Source organism: Chiloscyllium plagiosum, chromosome 3 (genome assembly GCF_004010195.1).
Source record: "Chiloscyllium plagiosum isolate BGI_BamShark_2017 chromosome 3, ASM401019v2, whole genome shotgun sequence".
In the NCBI taxonomy this organism is placed as follows: domain Eukaryota; kingdom Metazoa; phylum Chordata; class Chondrichthyes; order Orectolobiformes; family Hemiscylliidae; genus Chiloscyllium; species Chiloscyllium plagiosum.
Window position 1 is genome coordinate 123299147 of NC_057712.1, and position 24641 is coordinate 123323787.

Sequence of the window (24641 nt, forward strand, 5' to 3'; positions counted from 1 at the left end):
CTCCTCTCATTTATCTCTCCACCCTTCAGGCACTCTGCCTGTATTCCTGGTGAAGGGCTTTTACCTGAAACGTTGATTTTACTGCTCCTCGGATGCTGCCTGAACTGCTGTGCTTTTCCAGCACCACTAATCCAGAAGCCATTATGTGTATAAGTCCTGTCCTGATTTGATTTTCCAAAATGCAGCACCTCAAATTTATCTAAATTTAACTCCATCGGCCACTTGATGGCCTACTGGCCTATCTGATCAAGATCCTATTGTACTCCGAAGTATCCTTCTTCACTGTCCACTACACCTCCAATTTTGGTGCCATCTTCAAGCTTACTAACCATACTTCCTATGTTCACATCCAAATAAATTATATAAATGACAAAAAGCAGTGGACCCAGCACCAATCCTTGTGGCACACCACTGGTCACAGGCCTCCACCACCACCCTCTGTGTTCTATTTGCGATACAGTTCTGTATTCAAATGGATGGTTCTCCCTGTATTTCATGTGATCTAACCTTGCTAACCAGGATCAATGAAGAACTTTATTGAAACCTTTCTGAAGTCCATATGTAGGTCACTACTTCTTCAAAAAATTCAATTAAGTTCATTCCCATGCACAAAGCCATGTTGACTTTCCACCCATGTTGGAGAAAGTGAGGACTGCAGATGCTGGAGATCAGAGTTTAAAAATGTGTTGCTGGAAAAGCGCAGCAGGTCAGGCAGCATCAAAGGAACAGGAGAATTTATGTTTCGGGCATAAGCCCTTCTTCAGGAATCCCATGTTGTCTACCTCTAATCAGTTCTTGCCTTTCTGAATACAGGTAAATCCTGCATCTTCACACAAGTTACCTTCTTCATCACTGATAGGTCCTATATTTTCCATAACTATCCTTTTGCTCTTTATATACTGACAAAACATCCTTAGGTTCTCCTTTCTCTTGCTAATATTTTTTCATGCTGTGTCTTTGATTTCCTTATTTCTTTTTCCCCTTGATCCCTGTACTGTCCAAACACCTCTGGGCTATCTGCAGTGTTGAGGTTTTTTTGTGACTATCTTAAGCTTTCTTTTTCTGATTGATCTTGCCCTGTCTTTTTCCTGGGCAACCATCGGAGTCTAGATTTGGCTGTAGTATTCTGAATTTTAGAGGGGACATGTCTGCTTTGTGCCCTAAGGCTCCCGCCTTTTAGCGCCTCACCCTGGTTTCCCACTGATTTCTCCTTTAGAAGTCCTGTCCAGTCCACCTCAGCCAAGTTACTTCTCAGTTTTGTAAAATTTGCCTTCTCACTGTTTAAAAAACATTTACTCCTGATTTATCTCTGTCCTTTTCCTTAATAATATTGCATCTAACTGAATTGTGGTCTCCATCGCTGATATGGCCACCCACTTTCACTTGCCCAACTTCATTTCCCGAACCTCAAACCAGGGGTGCATCTCCTCTCATTGGGATTGCCACATATTGTTGAAAAACACTTTGTTGGAGTCAGTACATGAATTTTTCACCCTCAATATCCCTAACATTGTTTGAATCCCAATTGATATTAGGATAGTTAAAGTCTCCGCCTATTATTTCCCTCTTATTCCCGAAGAAGGGTTACACCCAACATGTCTACTTTTAGATTCCATACAGCGTGCAAACAGGCCCTTCGGCCCAACCAGTCCACACTGACCCTCCGAAGAGTAACCCACCCAGATCCATTTCCCTCTGACTAATGCACCCAACACTATGGGCAATTCACCTGGCCTGCACATCTTTGCAAGGAAACTGGAGCAAACCCACACAGACAATGGGCAAACTCCCCACGGACAGTCACCCAAGGCTGGAATCGAACCAGTGACCCTGGTGCTGTGAGGTAGCAGTGCTAACCACTGATACACCGTGCTGCTCTTGACTTCTCCACCTCCTGGTGCTGCCTGGCTTGCTGTGTTCTTCCAGCCTCCTTCCTATCTAATCTTATTCCTATAGGCAGAAATTTGTCTACACATATATGTGGAGGTGACGACCTAATGTAGACCAGCAAGAGTGTCAACATATGAGACTTTATCGTTTGAGCTTTAGGACTAAAAAAGGAGCAGTCACACTACTAGGAGTTAATTACAAACCCCCTAACAGTGAGTGAGAGAGAAAAGAGCATATTTTATAAAATTCATTCACAGGATGAGGGCATCACTCACCAGATAGCATTTATTGCCCATCCCTAACAGTTTCCTGTTAACCCACATAATCTTATGGCAATCTGGGTTCAAAATCTGTTAGGGCAGATGGTGGAATTTTCATTCAATAAAAAAAAATTGGAATTAAGAGCCTTATGATGGCCATGAATTGCTTTTTTCTGGAAAAACACATCTGGTTCACCAATTTCATCTTTGGGAGGAAAGCTGTCACTCTTGCCTGGTCTGGACTACATGTGACTCCAGACCCACAGCAATGTGGTTGACCCTTAACAGCCCTCTGGGCAATTGGGGATGGGCAATAAATGCGGTCTGGTGAGCGATGCCCTCATCCTGTGAATGAATTTTATAAAAATGTTCTTCTATCTCTCACTCACTGTGCGGGGGTCTGTAATTAACTCCTAGTAGTGTGACTGCTCCTTTTTTAGTCCTAAAGCTCAAACGATAAAGTCTCATATGTTAACCCGTTTAGTAGATCATCTAGTCTTATAACTGTAATTGATTCTTTAACCAGTTCTTTCACCTCCCTCCCAACTATCTTTCCATCATCCATTTTATTCTGCCTGAAAACTTTATATCCAGGAATATTGAGTTGCCAACTCTGTCCTCCTTAGCCAGGTTATTTTTATAGCAATGATATCGTGCTGCCATGTGTCTACCTGTGCCCTTTGCTGATCTACCTTGTTTGTAATATACCTTGCATTGAAGAATAAACACCATCAATGTCCTTTGCCAGGCACTTTTTAATCCTCATTCTCTTTGTCTTTCTGAGTTGTTGACTCCTTCACTAACTAATGTTCTATCTCCCATTTCCTGATCAGAATCTGATCCATCTAAGCCAACAGCATGGTTCCTATCTCTATAAGACCATAAGAAGGAATATTGGTTAGGCCACTGTTGGAATATTGCATGCAATTCCGACTCCTTCCTAATGGAAGGATGTTGTGAAACTTGAAAGGGTTCAGAAAAGCTTTACAAGAATGTTGCCAAGGTTGGAGGATTTGAGCTATAGGGAGAGGCTGAATAGGCTGGGGCTGTTTTCCTGGAGCATCGAAGGCTGAGGGGTGACCTTATAGAGGTTTATAAAATCATGAGGGGCAGGGATAGGGTAAGTAGACAAGATCTTTTCCCTGGGGTGGGGGAGTCCAGAACGAGGGGGCATAGATTTAGGGTGAGAGAGGAAAGATATGAAAAAGACCTAAGGGAAAACTTTTTCACACAGAAAGTAGTAAGTGTGTGTGGAATGAGCTGCCAAAGGAAGTGGTGGAGGCTGATACAATTGCAACATTTAAAGGGTATCTGGATAGGTATATGAATAGGAAGGGTTTGGAGGGATATGGGCTGGGTGCTGGCAGATGGAACTAGATTGGGTTGGGATATCTGGTTGGCATGGACAAGTTGGACTGAATGGTCAGTTTCTGTGCTGTACATCCCTATGACTGAGGAGCAGAAATTAGGCCATTCAGCCCATCGAGTATGCTCTGCCATTATTTTCTGGCTTTCTCCCCATAACCTTTGCTCCCCTTGTGTGATGATGCTGTTCCTTTACCAAGGTTATTTTGTCCATGTTTTTTTTTCCAGGATGTCATAATAACACAGGTTCTGAAAAGTCTGGACTTGAATGGGTTTTAGGGCCAATTTGATTGTAGCTAACAGATACTGCCTCAGAAAAAAGGCTTTCAAGTTTTCAAAAACACTTGTAAATGAGAGGGGAGTAAATATTTACTCCAGCTCTTCCCTGGCTAACTTTCCATTAAATTTCATCTACCGCTTGTCCACATGTCGCTCCAAATTTTCCATGTCATTTTGTCACTCTACACTTCCCTCGACATAGTTCATTGTTGCTCCAAGTTTATTGCAAGCTTTGAATTTGTAGTATGTACTCCTAGGTTGATTCTATTATTATTATACATGGTGAGGAGCAGTCCTGCAACCAAACTGTGGGGAGTTTCTCTGTATTTTTAGGTGTATGTCTATGTGTCAGCACATGAGTGTTAGAGAAACCCTTTTAGCTCAGAATGGCTGGTCAGTGAGGTTGACCCCACAGTGTGATTTCAATTGCCATATCAGCATTTCTGTAGTATAGATTAGATTAGATTACTTACAGTGTGGAAACAGGCCCTTCGGCCCAACAAGCCCACACCGACCCTCCGAAGAGCAACCCACCCAGACCCGTTCCCCTACATTTACCCCTTCACCTAACACTACGGGCAATTTAGCATGGCCAATTCACCTAACCTGCACATTTCTGGACTGTGGGAGGAAACCGGAGCACCCGGAGGAAACCCATGCGGACACGAGGAGAATATGCAAACTCCACACAGACCGTTCCCTGAGGCGGGAATTGAATCCAGGTCTCTGGCGCTGTGAGGCAACAGTGCTAGCCACTGTGCCACCGTGCCGCCCATACCCTGGTGCTGTGAGGCAGCAGTGCTAGCCACTGTGCCACCATGCCGCCCATATCCTGATGCTGTGAGGCAGCAGTGCTAACCACTGGGCCACCGTACCACCCCTTAAACACTGCCATCAGGAACAAGGCTGGTTATCACATGGTAGTGATTATCACATTCGCCTACCACGCAAAAGGTCCCCGGTTCCTAACCGGGCAGGAACAGCCTTGTTCCTGATGGCAGCATTTAAAGGGCAGCATGGTGGCCCAGTGGCGAGCACTACTGCCTCACAGCACCAGGGTCCCAGGTTCGATTCCAGCCTCAGGCGACTGTCTGTGTGGAGTTTGCATGTTCTCACTGTGTCTGCGTGGGTTTCCTCCAGGTGCTCTGGTTTCCTCCCACAGTCTAAAGGTATGCAGGTCAGGTGAATTGGCTATGTTAAACTGCCCATAGTGTTAGGTGCATTAGACAGAGGGAAATGGGTCTGTGTGGACTGGTTGAGCTGAAGGGCCTGTTTCCACACTGTGCGGAATCTAATCAAACTCACCATGAAGCTTTCACCTGAGTCAAGCTAGAACTCAACATTGACATCAACAACTTTACAGCCGGATTCTATCCTTCCAAGTTCTTTTACCTGCCCCCACATAACCCTGTTATGACATGGGTTGCTCTTAGCACAGTCACCCATTCTCACTTACTCCTAGGCCCACTATCCCATTATATGAATTGTATTCAGCACAGCTCACCCATTTTCTCTGACTCTTAGCTCCTCCTATCATTTATTCAGCTTTTCCCCTGTCCTGGCCTGCTATTGGTATTCTCCTTGTTTACTGAAATAACTGCATAAAGCCCAGTATCCCATCACCAATCACCCTTTACTTCCTGGTAGACAACAACACTGGCTGGTGGTCAGCCAGCTCAGAGTCAGTCCTCAGCTGAGGAGATTCTAATCTGGTTATTTTTGTCAGCCAGGGCTTTCTGATTAGCCCTGGTTAACAAACTCAATCAAGGATCTCATAGTCAACTGAGGTCCACCTGGTTCCAAATCACTACATTTACCTATCCTTTTTCATATCTCTGACGCTCTTAGAGTTCCATCTGCTCCTATCACTCACCTCTTCCCTTCCCCAACCCCAACTTTGTCTTCAGCATAAATAGCATGCTTTCCCAACTGCCAACAAAGTCCTAATGAAGAGTCAAAAGACTCTGAATGTTAACTCTACTTTCTTATCACAGATGTGCTGCGTTTCTCGAGTAATTTTGGGGTTTAAACTCAACATCATCAATTTTCACCTCATCATTGTCCCTGTTCTCAGTGTATCTCCTTCTCTGTCTTCCTATCAGCCTTCCCTTTGTCCACCTAACTATCATTCTCGCTCTGTGGGCTCCACCTCCAACTCCCCACACACTCCTTTTCACTCCACCCCCTGGTCATTAGCATAATTACCACCTTTTCCTAATGACTATATGTTCTGAAAATGTTCTGAAAATATAGGACTCAAAATGTTAACTTTGTTTTTCTCTTCATAGATGTTGCCAGACCTGCTGAGTTTCTTCAGCAATTTCGGTTTCTGCTGTCGACTCAAAATCAATTATCTCTTTCTAATGAGAGACCAGACCCTGGTGATTTTTATTTTTATATATGAGGGTAGAAATAATTATGGAAAAGAGAAAAGCTGAATGGATTGTTTTTTTTAACATGAAAGCTGATAGACTTGAAGAGCAAATTATCAGTGATAGGCATTCAAACATATTGGATTCAAGAGCAAGTTACTGAGCACAGGCCTAGCTTTTAGACTACATTGGGGATTTTCTACCACACCATGCATACTCACTACTCCAGAATGGTATGACACCAATGTGCTTTTACTCAGTGCTCTGACATGAGAAAATCCATCTTAAGAGTTGCACCACTTCTAAGCAGGTTGATCAAATCCTGAAGGATATATCTGCTAGACCGGGTCTTCAGCAAGTGGTTAAAGCATGAACAAGAGGGAATATCCTGCTTATCTTCACTAATCTACCTGTCACAGACGCATCTGGCTATGACAGTGATGGCAAGAGTGACCAGTGCACCGCCCTTACGGAGATGAAGACTATGCTCACATTAAGGGGGCACACCACAACCCCTATCCTCCCCATTTGTGGTGTATGGCAGAAAATTTCAACAAACGGTATAGGTTTCAGGCTGAGCAGCTCAAAACTGGACATCCATAATGGGCTATGGGCAATCATCACCAGCAGAATTCTATGTAGCCACAATTTGTGGCTTCATGGCCAACATACTACACACACATACACACACACATACCATCAAGCTAAGAGATCAACCCTGGATCAATTAAGCATGCAGGAGATCATGCTGGGAATAGTGCTAGGCCTATGTGAAACTGAGATGTCAACCTATTGAAGTTCACACAGAGCTGAATGCACACTAACCAGCAGAAAGTTCATGCTATGAACAGAGTTAAACATTCTATACATTATCAAGTCAGATCTAAATTCTCACCCCATCTGGTCTTGAATGGTGCTGGCCAATTCAACAACTGACTGGAGGAGGAAGCTCCACAGATATCCCCATCCTCAATGACAGGATAATCCATTACTTCAGTGCAAAACACATAAGGCTGAAGCATTCGTAACAACCTTCAGCCAGACGTACTCAATGGATGATCCATCTCGACCTCTTCCAATGGTCCCCATCATCACAGAAGACTGGCGCTTGGCAACTGAAATCATTTAACCTGATATTAAGGAATTCTAGAGTGCAGTGAAAACAGCAAAGGGTCTGGGGCCTTACAACATCCCAGCTGTAGTGATCAAATCTACAACCTAGGGCTAGCTGTGCCCTTTGTTCCAGTACACGTGTAATGCTTACTGTGTGGAAAATTGCCCACATGTGTGCCACCTACAAAAAGTAGGCCAAATCCAACTGAACCAATTTTAATCATCAGCAATATGACGGGCCTTCAAAAATGCTATCAAGTGATGGCAGAACCGTGATAACTTGCTCACTGATGTGCAGTTTGGTTTCTATTGGAGCCACTCATGCCAGACTCATTGAACCTTTACTCTAAAAGAGGTTAGAAAATTTAAACTTCAAACGTGAGGTGAGAGTGACACGGTATCAAGGCAACACCTGACTGACTTTAGCAGACTTTGTTAAATTGAAGTCCATGGGATCAGACAGAAAGCCCCCTGCTGCTTTGAATCATATCTGGCACAAAGGAAAGTGGTTGTGTTTGTTGGACATCGATTATCTCAATCTCAGGGGTTCTTCAGGTCAGTGACCTGGTGTTGAAGTAATTGCTTAGTCTGAGACTTCAAAACTTGTTTCAAGAAGCTTTTTTTTGTGAACTCACAGAGAGGCTGCCAGTCTTCACTGTCTCACAGCGCGCTGCCGAGTTGAACATCAGCCTGTATTTGTACAATGATACAAACAACTTTGCTTGTTTTACTTAGATTTATTCCACACTCAAGTAATGTTGAATACAATAATTCAAGATAAAGAAAGGTATTCAGATGCTACTCCCTTTGTTCTCAATGTTGCTCAAGGACAGAGAGACTGACGAGCTTAAGATACACTCTAGATTTTGTCAAAAAATAATTACACAACCTCAGTCTTTATCTCCGGCAGTATTTTTCCATCACAGCTACAAACCTGAGAGCCAGGTCACTTTTTACTTTCGTCAAGTATCCCATCATGCAGCAGTATGTCAAGTTCTTACTACTTCCACACCTAGGACCAACCACCTTCAGCTGCTTTACTAATAACTTCTGCTCCATCATTTTGTGTTCAAATTAGTTCACAGAATGCCAGCATCACGGACTAAGCCAGTGTTTACTGCCCAAAACAAAGGTCAGTTAAGTGTCAATCATGTTGTTGTGGGTCTGGAGTCACATGTTGGGTCAGATGTTATGGACCAGGTCCAACCCCCTCAAAATATTTGAAGAAGGTAGCCTTGACCCGAACTTTTTTCTTATTTTAAAGGCAAATGGTTAAAGGTAACAAAAGTGCAACACAAGAAAGGAGAGCTTAACCTTTTTGGAAAACTTAACAGAATAATAGATACAGTAATTAACTGTTCCAATATAGTAATATCCAATCGACACACCCTTTGGCAAAAAGGCAATTTCAGAAAAACAAATTTTGCCTTTCATGCAATCCAGCAGCCTAAGAAGGGAACCCCAGCTTTTGACTGTAATTAAGAGAGGATTCCATATATCCACCACTCTCTGGGTGAAGAAGTTTCTCCTCAACTCTGTTCTAAATGGCCTACCCCTTATTTTTAAACTGTGTCTTCTGGTTCTGGACTCACCCATCAGTGGAAACATGCTTTCTGCCTCCAGAGTGTCCAATCCTTTAATAATTTTATATGTTTCAATCAGATCCCCTCTCATCCTTCTAAACTCAAGTGTATACAAGCCCAGTTGCTCCAATCTTTCAACATATGATAGCCCCGCCATTCCAGGAATATACCTCGTGAAGCTACGCTGCACTCCCTCAATAGCCAGAATGTTCTTCTTCAAATTTGGAGACCAAAACTGCACACAATAGTTCAGGTACAGCCTCACCAGGGCCCTGTACAGCTGCAGAAGGACCTCTTTGCTTCTATACTCAATTCCTCTTGTTATGAAGGTTAGCATGCCATTAGCTTTTTTCACTGCCTGCTGTACCTGCATGCTTGCTTTCATTAACTGACATACAAGAACACCTAGATCTCATTGTACTTCCCCTTTACCTAATTTGGCCCCATTTAGAAAGTAGGAGAAAGTGAGGACTGCAGATGCTGGAGATCAGAGCTGAAAATGTGTTGCTGGAAAAGTGCAGCAGGTCAGGCAGCGTCCAAGGAGCAGGAGAATCGGCGTTTCAGGCATGAGCCCTTCTTCAGGAAGAGAAGGGCTCATGCCCGAAACGTCAATTCTCCTGCTCCTTGGATGCTGCCTGACCTGCTGCACTTTTCCAGCAACACATTTTCAGCTCCATTTAGAAAGCAATCTGCCTTCTTGTTCTTGCCACCAAAGTGGATAACCACACATTTATCCACATTAAACTGAATCTGCCATGTATCCGTCCACTCACCTAGTCTGTCCCAGTCACCCTGTATTGTCATAACATCCTCCTTATATTTCGCCCTGCCACCCAGCTTTGTGTCACCAGAGTATTTGCTAACATTACTTTTAATGCCTTCATTTATATCATTAATTATATTGTAAACAGCTGCGGTCCCAGCACCGAATTTTGTGGTACCCCACTGGTCACCGCCTGTCATTCCAGAAGGGACCTGTTTATCACTACTCTTTGCTTCCTGTCAGCCAGCCAATTTTCAATTCAAGTCAGTATTTTGCTCCCAATGCCATGTGCCCTAATTTTGCTCACTAATCTCCTTAGTGGGCCTTTATTAAAGGCTATCTGAAAGTCCAGGTACACTACATCCACTGGCCCTCCCTTGTCCATTTTCAAAGTTACATTCTCAAAAATTTCCAGAAGATTAGTCTAGCACAATTTCCCCTTCGTAAATCCATGCTGACTCTGACCTATCCTGTTACTGCTATCCAAATGAGTCATAATTTCATCTCTTATAATTGTCTCAAGCATCTCTCCCACCACTGATGTCAGGCTAACCAGGCTATAATTCCTTGTTTTCTCTCTCACTTCTTTCTTGAAAGGTGGGACAACATTAGCCACCCTCCAATCTGCAGGAACTGATCCTGAATATATAGAACATTGGAAAATGATCACCAATGCATCCACGATTTCTAGAGCCACCTCCTTCAGCACCCTGGGATGCAGACCATCAGGTCCCAGGGACTTATCAGCCTTCAGACCTAACAGTCTCTCCAACACCATTTCCTGCCTAATATAAACTCCCTTCAGTTCATCCAATTACCCTGGGTCCTTCAGCTACTATTACATCTGGGAGTTTGCTTGTGTCGTCCCCAGTGAAGACAGATCCAAAGTACCTATTCAACTCTTCTGCCATTTCCTTGCTCCCCATAATAAATTCACCTGTTTCTGTCTTCAACGGCCCAATTTTTGTCTTAACCATTTTGTTTTTCTTTTCACATACCTAAAAAAGCTTTTACTATCCTCCTTTATATTTTTGGCCAGTTTGCCTTCGTACCTCATTTTTACTCCGCATATTATCATTTTAGTTATCCTCTGTTGCTCTTTAAAAGTTTCCCAGTCCTCCAGCTTCCTGCTCATCTTTGCTATGTTATACTTCTTCTCTTTTATCTTTGTACAGTCCTTAACTTCCCTCATCAGCCACAGCAGCCCCTGCCTCCCCTGAGGATCTTTCTTCCTCTTTGGAATGAACTGAACCTGCACGTTCTGCATTTTATCCAAAAATACCTACCATTGTTGTTCCACTGCCATCCCTGCTAGCGTATTGAACCATTGAACTTTGGCCAGCTCCTCCCTCATAGCTCCATAGTTCCCTTTGTTCAACTGCAATACTGACACTTTCGATTCTCCCTTCTCTCTCTCAAATTGCAGATTAAAATTTATCATATTATGGTCACTACTTCCAAATGGCTCCTTTACTTCGAGGTCCCTGATCAAATCTGGTTCGGTGCACACCAGATCCAGAATTGCCTTCTCCCTGGTAGGCTCCAGCACAAGCTGTTCTAAGAATCCATCTCAGAGGCACTCCGCAAACTCCCTTTCTTGGGGTCCAGTACCACCCTGATTCTCCCAGTCTACCTGCGTGTTGAAATCCCCCATAACAACTGTAGTAATACCTTTGCAACAGGCCAAATTCAACTCCTTATTCAACTTACACACCCTACAACCAGATTGCTGTTTGGGGGCCTGTAGATAACTCCCATTACCGTCTTTCTACCCTTAGAATTTCTCAGCTCTGTCCACACTGACTCTACATCCCCCCTCACAAGGGACTGAATATCATTCCTCAACAACAGGGCCACCTCACCCCCACTGCCCGGATATTCATTTCCCAGGCCCTGTCCATGAGAAGCCACGTCTCAGTTGTCCCGGCAACATTGTACCTGCCAATTTCCAACTGAGCCTCAAGCTCATCCAACTTAATTCTTATGTTTCATGCGTTCATATATAATATTTTTAATTTGTTACTCCCCTCACCCTTCCTATCACTCTCTATTTCACTTGATCATACTGTCTGATCCCTTCTCGAATTTTCTGCTCTGTTGATTCCGTTGTCTGTTTTAACTTCTCTTATTTTGACTTTCCCTTCAACTTCCTTCTTAAATTTCCAGTTTGTCCCCTCCCCCATCTCCAACAAGGGACAGTCCAACCATCATGCCTTGACATACAATGGCATCACCACTGTTGAATCTTTCATGTTCAATAGTAAAGGTCTAAACCTACAAGATCATGGAGTATCTGTCTAAGTGCAATGAATATTAAATGCCAACAATTAGCAGTAACAAAAGAAATAGCTGTATTTACTTGTGCATTTTATGATTTCAGGATGCCCCAAAGTGTGTTACAAATAGTGAAGCAGTTTGGAATTACAATCACTGTTGTTATGTCAAGAAAGATGGCAGTCAGTAAAGGCACAGCAGGTTCTTGCCAAAAGAAAAAAGATAATGACCAGATAATTTGTTTTGTTGAGGTTGGTCAGGAGACAAGTTTAGGAAGATGTCACCAGATAGATCTTTTTGAACCACAAGCATTAGCCTGCTTGGCAGATTGATAGAAAGGGTAGGCAACTTAGAAAGGGAGCAGTTGTCTTTTTCCTGATAAGATTCGAACATGGCACCAAGATTCACTGCTGCTCCATGCTCACAGGCTGCTCTCCGCCCCACTCCAGCTTTCAGCTCGCTGCATGAACTGAAAACAAACGACAATTCACGTCAACCGTCTGTCAAAGTGCTTTCCACACCTGCTCAGCAGCTCACTCCCAGGAATGTGATAATGAGCTGTAACAGGTTTTCAGTAATCTGTGAAACTGGGGGATGTTGTCAGCTACGGGCTGAAAGGAAACTCAGAGTGGTCTATTCAGCTCAGAAGCTCAGATTGAACACGCTGCGTTCGAGATTGATGTCAGCGCCTGTTTAATGAGGTCCCGGCCCAGGTGTCGCAGAACGGATGCAGTCGGCTTCCACAGTGAAACTGGAGCTAGATGGGATGGCTGCTGTCCAATTAAAAACAAAATGTCAACGTCAGCTCCTCTCTCTTCACAGATTGGTGCTGTGGGCTTCTTTCTGGGAATCCTGTGTTGTGGGTAACATTCTCCCAGCCACGTCATTGAGAAATCCCTCCTGCAGGGGGCTGGTCCAAATTAGAGTCATACAAATGTACAGCAGGGAAACAAATCCTTCAGGGCAACCCGTCCATGCCGACCAGATATCCTGAACTAATCCAGTCCCATTTGCCAGCACTTGGCCCATATCCCCTCTAAACCCTTCCTATTCATATACCCATCCAGATGCCTTTTGAATGTTATAATTGTAACAGCCTCCACCACTTCCTCAGGCAGCTCATTCCGTACACACACCACACTCTATGTGAACAAATTGCATCTTAAGTCCCTTTTCAACCTTTTTCCCTTTCATCCTAAAATTATGTCCTCTAGTTTTGGACTCTCCTGTCCTTGGATTGTCACTCCATCCATGCCCTTAAAAATCTCTGGAAGATCACCCCTCAGCCCCCAGGGAAAAGAGCCCCAATCTATTCAGCCTCTCCCTGTAGCTGAAACCCTCAAAGCCAGGCAACATTCTGTGCACCTTCGCTCCACCCTATCCTGTGGCTTTGCTGAAATAAGATGGCAAACTGTCTATAAGTGTGTTTTACCAATGAAAACCGTTCACATTACTAGCCTGCGAGGCTTCCTGTCGGTGTGAAATTGTTAGCTGGTTTGGAATAAGCACTGCGAGACCATAGTGTAGCATGACCATACAGGATGTGGCATGACCTCTTGATGTCCCCATATAGAAAACACTGTAAATTTGCACACGGCAAACTCTTGAAACACAATGGAATCAGACAAGCAGCTTTAAGGGAGATACATTTGTCAAGGTACTGGGGGAACAGAATCCCTACAGTATGAAAGCAGGTAATTCAGCCCAACAAGTCCACACCGATCCTCCAAAGAGCATCCCACCCAGACCCATCCCATGTAACCCTGCATTTCCCATGATTGACACACCTAACCTACACATTCCTGAACACTATGGGGCAATTTAGAATGGCCAATCCACCTAACCAGCACACCTTTGGACTGCAGGAGGAAAACAGAGCACCTGGAGAAAACCCATACAGACACAGGGAGAATATGCAAACTCCACACAGACAGTTGCCCAAGGGTGGAATTGAACCCAGGTTCCTGGCGCTGTGAGGCAGCAGTGCTAACCACTGAATCATTGTGTTGCCTCTTATCTTACCTCATCTTATGTCTCTTTGAAATAACTTTGTTCTGTTATGTTGACAGGTTGTGATGCAGTTTAACATCTCATCCAAAAAGCCTGCAATTAGAACATTGCATGATTTGTCACATCCGGCTACAATCTAATAGCTGGTGCACAACTTTCTGGAGTGGGACTTGAACCCATAACCTCATGACCTGGAAGGCATAACACTTTCACTGAGGTACAATAGACACCTTAACACTGAAGGCACCCAGGTTTCAATGAGGAACTAAGTTAGCTGAGCAATAATCTACAATGACTGAAAGCCTTTTAGAATTCAACTGGTTCAGATAGTCCTCCATGGAGGGTCTCACATATCTTTGTCAGGTATGTTAATTGTGAGCTATGTCACAAGAATCCGAGCACAAATAGGACACTCAGTACAGCAGCCCCTTTCCCAGAAAGGACCCTATTTATGTCTTCACCAGTGGCACTGAGCAAAGTCAAAGATGGATTTCAGATTGACCAATTGGACAGCTTCTTATGTATGGCAATGGGAAGTTCATTGCAAAATGAACAGACACACCTCCACTACAGTCACTACCACTGCCTTGACGTGCTTTATATCACATCAAATATTACTTCACACCCTGCTGCTTATCTCTCTTGGTAAGGCTGAAGTGATCACGATGGGCAGCACAGTGGCTCAGTGGTTAGCACTGCTGCCTCACAGTGGCATGGACCTGGGTTTGATTGCAGTCTTCAGTGACTGTCCGTATGGAATTTGCATGTTCTCACTATGTCTGCATGGGTTTCCTCTGGGTGCTCTAGCTTCCTCCCACAGTCCAAGGTGGGCGGCACGGTGGCACAGTGGTTAGCACTGCTGCCTCACAGCGCCAGAGACCCGGGTTCAATTCCCGACTCAGGCGACTGACTGTGTGGAGTTTGCACGTTCTCCCCGTGTCTGCGTGGGTTTCCTCCGGGTGCTCCGGTTTCCTCCCACAGTCACAAAGATGTGCGGGTCAGGTGAATTGGCCATGCTAAATTGCCCGTAGTGTTAGGTTAAAGGTGTAAATGTAGGGGTATGGGTGGGTTGCGCTTCGGCGGGTCGGTGTGGACTTGGGCCGAAGGGCCTGTTTCCACACTGTAAGTAATCTAATCCAAAGATATGCAGGTTAGGAGAATTGGCCATGCTAAATTGCCCATAGTGTTCAAGGATGTGTAGGTTAGGTGCATTAGTCAGGGGTAAACACAGGGTAGGGGAATGGGTCTGGTTGGGTTATTCTTTGGAGGGTTGGTGTGGACTCATTTCCACACTATAGGGATTCTAAGATAAGTTATAGACTTGTTCTTCCTTCAGTAGAGCAGTGACCTTACTGAGATGCACAAATGATTCGAGGGTAGATTGAGAGAATACATTTTCTCTGGAGAGAAGGCCAGAACGAGGCCTTAACTTTGGAGACAAACTATCTTGGGGAGATGTCATGGACCATTTCTTCAAACAATGTGTAAAGCTGGAATAGATTGCTTCTGTAAGAATGTCCGAGAAACTGGGGAGCCTGTGGAAATCCCTCCCGCAGACAACAATTGAGGCCAAAACATTGAATATTTTCGAGAAGGCATTAGTGCTAAAGAATCAAAGGGTCAGGGGAGAGTGGAGTGACGAGGTACTGATTTGGATAATCAGCTGTGATCATATTGAATGGTGGAGGATACTGAAAGGGCTGAATGGTTTTCTCCTGCTCCTATTTTATGTTTCCATGTGAATACTGTTTAATTTAAGATTTGAAAACTGAGAATTCACGATTTTGTTTTATTATTTTTCCAAGAATTATGGGCAGTTCTGTCCTTAGTTTCCCTCGGAAGGAGTTGACAGGCTACCATCGTGAACCATTACAGTCCATGTGATAATGATACTCCCATAGTTCTGTTGGGTAGAGAGCTACGACAGTTTTTCATGGCTGCAGGGAACAACTGGGTCAGAGAAGCAGAAGGCTGGAAGAACACAGCAAGCCAGACAGCATCAGGAGGTGGAGAAGTCAACACTTTGCGGCCTGGTTGGTCAATGGGAAGAGTCAGGTGGCACCCTCTACCTGTCTTCACCTCTCCCCACTTCACCAACCTGCCTCCACCTCCTTTTATTTGCAGCTTCCCCTACACCCACCCCCAGCCCTGAAGAAGGGTTACACCCGAAACATTGACCTCTCCACCTCCAGATGCTGCCTGGCTTGCTGTGTTCCTCCAGCCTCCTGCTTGTCTACCTTGGATTCCAGCATCTGCAGATTTATTTTTGTCTCTGGGAAAAACTGAGTAGCTCGCTGGGCCATTTTGAGTCAGCCACATTACTGTGACCCTGGAGTGACTGATAGGCGGGACAAGGAAAGCAGATTATCCTGCTTAAAGGAAATTTGTGACCCACGAGGGATTTACGACATTGGGCGAGAGATTTAGGTGCCCTTGGTCAAAGGTGACCTGTCCCTCCCAAGCAAGTTAGACCAATCATTCAGCAGATGTAGGCATTGCTGGCTGGGCTGATGTGTTTGTCCATAGCTAGCTGCCTATGAGAAGGTGGTGGTAAGCAAATGTCTTGAATCACTGCAGTTCATTCAGGATATGTTTACCCATAGATCTGTTAGCAAGGGAGCGCCAGGAGTTTGACCTAGCATCACTGGTGAAACGTTTCCAAGACAAGTGTGTCTTGGGAGTGGAGGGGGGGGGGGGGGGGGGGGAGGTTTCAAATGGTGACGTTCCGATGTATTTGCTGCCCTTGTCCTTCCAGGGAGAAGCATTGGTGGGAGAGCTCATGGATTTGGAAGGTGCTGTTGAAGGAGGCTGGATGAATTGATGAGTTACATCTTGTAGATAGTACATACTATTGCTACTGGACATTGGTGACGGACGGATAGATGTCACAGGTTTTAGATGGGGTGTCAGTCAAGCAGGAAGCTATTTCCTGAATGATGTAGAGCTTCTTCAGTGTTGATGGAATGGCAGCTAGGCAAATGAAGAGTAATCCATCATACTCCTGACATGATTTGGAGATGCCGGTGTTGGACTGGGGTGTACAAAGTTAAAAATCACACAACACCAGGTTATAGTCCAACAGGTTTAATTGGAAGCTAGTGTGCTTCCAATTAAACCTGTTGGACTATAACCTGGTGTTGTGTGACTTTTAACTTTATATTCCTGACAGGAAGTGAGAAAGACTCAAGATGGTAGCAGAATATACTGTTTCAACCAGAGCTCATTTGCTCCATCCATTTCTAGTTCATTTTTCTCTCTTTATTTTGCTTTTGTGTTTTTTTACTACTTCTCGCTTATTTTTTCTCAGCCACAGACTCCCTGCCACAGTGTGGGTGTAGGCCCGGACTGGGACTCCCTGCCTTAGTGTGGGTGTAGAGACCCAGACTGGGACTCCCTGCCTTAGTGTGGGTGTAGAGGCCCAGACTGGGACTCCCTGCCACAGTGTGGGTGTAAAGACCCAGACTGGGACTCCCTGCCACAGTGTGGGTGTAGGCCCGGACTGGGACTCCCTGCCACAGTGTGGGTGTAGAGACCCAGACTGGGACTCCCTGCCTTAGTGTGGGTATCGAGACCCAGACTGGGACTCCCTGCCACAGTGTGGGTGTAGAGACCCAGACTGGGACTCCCTGCTTTAGTGTGGGTGTAGAGACCCAGACTGGGACTCCCTGCCTCAGTGTGGGTGTAGAGACCCAGACTGGGACTCCCTGCCTTCGTGTGGGTGTAGAGACCCAGACTGGGACTCCCTGCCTTAGTGTGGGTGTAGAGACCCAGACTGGAACTCCCTGCCTTAGTGTGGGTGTCGAGACCCAGACTGGAACTCCCTGCCTTAGTGTGGGTGTAGAGACCCAGACTGGGACTCCCTGCCTCAGTGTGGGTGTAGAGACCCAGACTGGGACTCCCTGCCTCAGTGTGGGTGTAGAGACCCAGACTGGGACTCCCTGCCTCAGTGTGGGTGTAGAGACCCAGACTGGGACTCCCTGCCTCAGTGTGGGTGTAGAGACCCAGACTGGGACTCCCTGCCTCAGTGTGGGTGTAGAGACCCAGACTGGGACTCCCTGCCTCAGTGTGGGTGTAGAGACCCAGACTGGGACTCCCTGCCTCAGTGTGGGTGTAGAGACCCAGACTGGGACTCCCTGCCTCAGTGTGGGTGTAGAGACCCAGACTGGGACTCCCTGCCTCAGTGTGGGTGTAGAGACCCAGACTGGGACTCCCTGCCTCAGTGTGGGTGTAGAGACCCAGACTGGGACTCCCTGCCTCAGTGTGGGTGTAGAGACCCAGACTGGGACTCCCTGCCTCAGTGTGGGTGTAGAGACCCAGACTGGGACTCCCTGCCTCAGTGTGGGTGTAGAGACCCAGACTGGGACTCCCTGCCTCAGTGTGGGTGTAGAGACCCAGACTGGGACTCCCTGCCTCAGTGTGGGTGTAGAGACCCAGACTGGGACTCCCTGCCTCAGTGTGGGTGTAGAGACCCAGACTGGGACTCCCTGCCTCAGTGTGGGTGTAGAGACCCAGACTGGGACTCCCTGCCTCAGTGTGGGTGTAGAGACCCAGACTGGGACTCCCTGCCTTAGTGTGGGTGTAGAGACCCAGACTGGGACTCCCTGCCTCAGTGTGGGTGTAGAGACCCAGACTGGGACTCCCTGCCTCAGTGTGGGTATGGATACCCGGTCTGGGACTCCTGGCCTCAGTGTGGATGCAGGCACCCAGTCTGGGACTGCCTGCCTCAGTGTGGGTATGGATACCCGGTCTGGGACTCCTGGCCTCAGTGTGGGTGCAAACACCCGGAGTGGGACTCCCTACCTTAATGTGGGTATGGACACCCGGTCTGGGACTCCCTGCCTCAGTGTGGGTGCAGGCACCCAGTCTGGGACTCCCTGCCTCAGTGTGGGTCTGGACACCCGGACTGGGGCTCCCTGCCTCAGTGTGGGTCTGGACACCCGGACTGGGGCTCCCTGCCTCAATTCCAAACCAGTATGGCAACGTCCTATCCTGACATTGTGATCTCCTAACCCAGCGTGGCAGTCTCTCGGTGCCCCAGCATGGTGGGCTTCCATGGAACGTGGTGATCTTTGAGCCCAGCATAGCCTCAGTATGGATGTCTGATCTTGAGGTGATTCCAGAGTGATCTCCCAACCTCGGGAACCTCAAGATGAAGCTTGATGGGTTCTAGAGTCATGGTGTGGGGTGGACAGGAGGCTGGGTTGCCTTGTGGACTGGCTTGGAGGAACCGTTGCTTGAACCTTTTATTTCTACAATTTCTACTTTATTCCCACATCCTGCAGTGCTCGACTTTTTATTTCTTTATTTTCTTTTTTTTTTCCTAACAACATGGACTGATGAATCTGTATCTTGGTTCCTTTGTCTCTAAGATAGTGTTGTAAGTGGTGAGTTGTAAACTTTTCACTGTACTTATGTGAGTACATGTGACAATGAACCTAATTCAATTCAGTTACATATCATAGTATTAGCCTCTGATCTGCTCTGAGAGCCACACTATTTATATGGTGAATTAAGTTCTGTTTCTGGTCAATAAGTAACCTCCACAATGTTGATCGCGGATGATTCAGTGATGGTAATGTCAATGAGGTGTGGTTAGATTCTCGCTTGTTGAAAATAGTCATTTCCCATCAATTATGTAGAGTGGATATTAATTACCACTTACTTACACAAGGCTGGGTGCTGTCCAGGCCTTACTATATGGACATAGGCTGTTTCAGTTTGTGAGGAATCATGAATACTTCTGAATGTTGTGCAAATAGTGCTCTAGTGATGTATCTCAAGCAGCTATTTACTGATTTCAATCTAGTGAAGTGGAAAGCAATAATTAGTGCTTTCACAGACTCCCCGTTCCACATGGTTAACACTCAGCGATAGAAATACAGTTTACTGGGCCAGCCAACCACTATCTAAGCCTTCAATCCATCGGAACAGTGCTGGGACTGAGCGTACATGAGAAATTTGCCATCAGTCAGCTGCTCCAGTGGTGGCAGTAGGCTGGTCAGAGGTCCCCCATGGCAAGTGAGATAGGTTGCAGAACAGAGCAGCTCCTGAATGCAACCTCACATGGAAATAGCAACAGTCAAATACTCCAGCCAGTAAATCAGCCGGAATTAAATAAACTCAAGTGGAAATGGAGTGCAAACAGCTTCCATGAGTCACCATAAATACTGAGCTCACTGTTAATATTTCAATTACGCAGAGTTCTGCATTCCGATTTTGATGTTTTATGCAATATCAGAATGTTAGGGCAAATAAAGGGTATCAAATACAAGTATTATTGGATTTTTTTTTCATTGTTGATGGTTGATAGCAATTTTCATCATAACGTTACCCTGATGAAAACTATCATCTTCATTGGGAAAATGTTTGACGCTGCGTTCTCTCCCAAGTCTGGGGTCAGCGATCGTTGGACTTTCCCAAAGGACTCATAGCTGGATTCCCAAATAGAGTCATAGAGTCATAGAGATGTGCAGCATGGAAACAGACCCTTCGGTCCAACTCGTCCATGCTGACCAGATATCCCAACCCAACCTAGTCCCATCTGCCAGCACCCGGCCCATATCCCTCCATATCCCTCCAAACATTTCCTATTCATATACCCATCCAAAAGCCTCTTAAACGTTGCAATTGTACCAGCCTCCACCACATCCTCTGGCAGCTCATTCCATACACGTACCAGCCTCTGCATGAAAAAGTTGCCCCTTAGGTGTCTTTTATATCTTTCCCCTCTCACCCTAAGCCTATGCCCTCTAGTTCTGGTCTCCCCGAACCCAGGGAAAAGACTTGGTCTATTTATCCTATCCATGCCCCTCATAATTATGTAAACCTCTATAAGTTCACCCCTCAGCCTCCGACATTCCAGGGAAAACAGTCCCAGCCTGTTCAGCCTCTCCCTGTAGCTCAGATCCTCCAACCCTGGCAACATCCTTGTAAATCTTTTCGGAACCCTTTCAAGTTTCACAACATCTTTCCGATAGGAAGGAGACCAGAATTGCATGCAATATTCCTACAGTGGCCTAACGATGTCCTGTACATCCGCAACGTGACCTCCCAACTCCTGTACTCAATACTCTGACCAATAAAGGAAAGCATATCAAACGCCTTTTTCACTATCCTATCTACCTGCGACTCCACTTTCAAGGAGCTATGAATCTGCACTCCAAGGTCTCTTTGTTCAGCAACACTCCCTAGGACCTTACCATTAAGTGTATAAGTCCTGCTAAGATTTGCTTTCCCAAAATGCCGCACCTCACATTTATCTGAATTAAACTCCATCTGCCACTTCTCAGCCCATTGGCCCATCTGGTCCAGATCCTGTTGTAATCTGTCTACTACACCTCCAATTTTGGTGTCATCTGCAAACTTATTAACTTTACCTCTTATGCTCGCATCCAAATAATTTATGTAAATGACAACAAGTAAAGGATCCAGTACTGATCCTTGTGGCACTCCACTGGTCACAGGTCTCCAGTCTGAAAAACAACTCTCCAGCACCACCCTCTGTCTTCTACCTTTGAGCCAGTTCTGTATCCAAATGGCTAGTTCTCCCTGTATTCCATGAGATCTAACCTTACTGACCAGTCTCCCATTGGGAACCTTGTTGAATGCCTTACTGAAGTCCATATAGACCACATCTACTGCTCTGCCCTCATCAATCTTCTTTGTTACTTCTTCAAAAAGCTCAATCAAGTTTGTGAGACATGATTTCCCACGCACAAAGCCATGTTGACTATCCCGAATCAATCCTTGCCTTTCCAAATGCATGTACATCCTGTCCCTCAGGATTTCCTCCAACAACTTGCCTACCACCGAGGTCAGGCTCACTGGTCTATAGTTTTCGCTCTATAGGTCTATAGTTCTATAGTATAAGCAGGAATTCATGTAAGCGACCCTCAGAAACACCAACAGGCTGAAATGTCGATGTGACACTCCAAAGGTTAGGAGCCACATTCAAAGCACCAACTGGACCCTGAGGAATCTGATGAGGTAACGAAGGCAGGAAGGCAGCTTATTATCCGATTGGTGATAGGTTGGAGAAGGAGGAGGTGCAAAGAGACTCGTACACCAATCTCTGAAAGTAAGCATGAGATTGTAATTGAGGAAGGCAGATGGTACGTTGGTCTTTGTGGTGAGGGGATTTAATAATCAAAAGCGAAAAGAGCCTGACCTTTCAGAACGAGCACTGCCACCTCCCTGTGACCAGGTTCCACACAGCGACAGCTAAAGTAGATAGAGGAAGACGGTAAAAAGTCAGAACAGTATTTTGACCCCACCTTTGACCCTGCAACCGTGCTCCACCATTTAATAGGTCTGATTCAAAGTCAAATCGTGTCTGATTTGACTTTGCTCATGATCACTTTTTTGCCTTTCCCCCAGAACCCTTGATCCCTTACTGATCAAAGGTCCATCTATCCCAACCTTAAATGTACACACGAGTCAGGGAACTAATTTCTGCTGATGCCGCAGTATCAGGAAACCTGTAGTTTGCTTTTAAGATATTGGAGACAAGACAGTTCAAAGAAATTTAAGATTTTGATAAACCTGAGACATTCATAATTTGTACAATGGCTTTTGTTGGATGATTTACTGAGGCCCAAACCCTTGAAGCTTATCAAACATTTTGCTCATGAAGAAGTGGGAATTCCTCACTGTAGAAAGTGGGAATATCGCCAGAAGATGGATAACCACCATTGGGAAAAAATGCATGCGAATCCCTCGTAAGCTGCACAATATTATTATAAAAATGAAATGAGCTTGAAATAAGTAAAGCAACAGAGTTTTGCCATAATGCAGAATTTGCAGTTTTACTAGAATAAATTACCACACAATAGAGTTTAAAAACCTGCAGTCGAAGAAAATACTGTAACACTGTTATTATACAGTTTAGAAATTTGGAGAGACATCAATACAAGAAAATTAAAACAACATTGATTTAACTTAAGATTACCAGCTTTAAATCCAGCAACATTTATCTATTGCAGAATCCTAAATGTTTAAGAAAATAGTCCATTAGCAAAGAGCTCACAAGTAATAAGAATAAATAACCATGTTAAGAGGAATAGCTGGAGAAATAATCTTGACATCCAGTTTTAATGTCTGAGATGGGCCAAGCAGTACACAGGATTGAATATCTTGGAGAAAACAGTTTTTAAGATACAATATCCAACAATAAAGCACAAAGTGATGAAGTAGAAAGTGAAATGAGTTCTTCAGCTTGACTTTCATGGTCTGTGTTTCCAATCTCATTAAGCAGAGATCTTTCAGTGAATATAGTGTTGTGGGTAAATTAGCACAAGCAACTTGTAATTTGGCAAATAACTAAGGAAGTTCACAATCAATTACTGAAACAATGATACAAACATTATTGCATGTAGCAATCAAAATAATAGCCCTCAAGTAAGCAAGTTAAGCCTCACAACCTGACGTAACTATTACTCAATTAATGGTGTTATTTAGCTGTAATTCCCACTGACAAGTGCCCAAGGTTTGATCCTCATGCAGTGTTGTTCTCCAGAGTTTGCTCTCAAATAATCCTGGAGTTCAATTTTGATACAGTTTTCCATCTTGCAAGTTTGTAGTGTGACATCATTGTTGGTCCTATTTCTTCCAAAGTATTGCCGGTCCACAGTTCGCCTTCTTATCAGAATCAGCTTCCTTGTTCCTTGTTACATTTGATGTTGCCTGTCTATTTGAAGACACAGCTTTCCCATCATTAACTCTTTAAATTCTGCAGGGCAACTGTTTGTCCTTGTGGCATAGGGCAACCATTTATCAAGGAGTTGTTAAAATAGTTTTCTTTATACAGCTTTGACTCCTCCTTTTCCCAGACACTTGCTTTCAATTCCTGGATAAGTTTGTCCTTCCCCTTTAGGAGCTTATTCCAGACAGAGTTATCACTACTTCTTTCACAGTTATTAAAGTTACAAAGTTTACATTATCACAATATATTTATAAGCCAGCCTGCATTACTGAACTGTGCTGCTGGAGCTTGGTATTGTTATGATTGCAATTATTAGAAGTCACCTTTAGAAGATAGAACAGTACAGCACAGTGGAGGCCCTTTGGCCCACGATATTGTGCCAAGCATAATCTTAACTTAAGATTAACCCAACCTACACATCCCTCAATTTACTGCCATCCATGTGCTTGTCCAGCAGTCACTTAACTGTCCCTAATGTCTCTGACTCCACTACCACTGCTGGCAGTACATTCCATGCATCCACCACTCTCCACACAAAGAAACTACCTCTAACATTTCCCCATACCTTCTTCCAATCACCTTAAAATTACGACCCCTCAGGACAGTCATTTCTGCCCTGGGGAAAAGTCTCTGGCTCTCTATTCTATCTATGCCTCTCATTACCTTGTGCACCTCTATCAAGTCAACTCTCTTCCTTCTTCTCTCCAGTGTGAAAAGCCCTAGCTCACTCAATCTCTCTTTGTAAGATTAGCCCTCCAATTCAGGTTGCATCTTGGTAAATCTTCTCTGCACCCTCTCTAAAGTATCTATATCCTTGCTATCCTTCCACTCCTTCATCCAATTCATTTATAAGAACTACAAAGAGCAGATGCCCAAGAACAGATCCCTGCGGGACGCCACTGGTCACCAACCTCCAGGCAGAATACTTTCCATCCACTATCACTCACTGTCTTCTTTTAGCCAGCCAATTCCGTATCCAAACAGCCAGATTTCCTTGTATCCCATACCTCCTAACTTTCTGCAAGAGTCTAC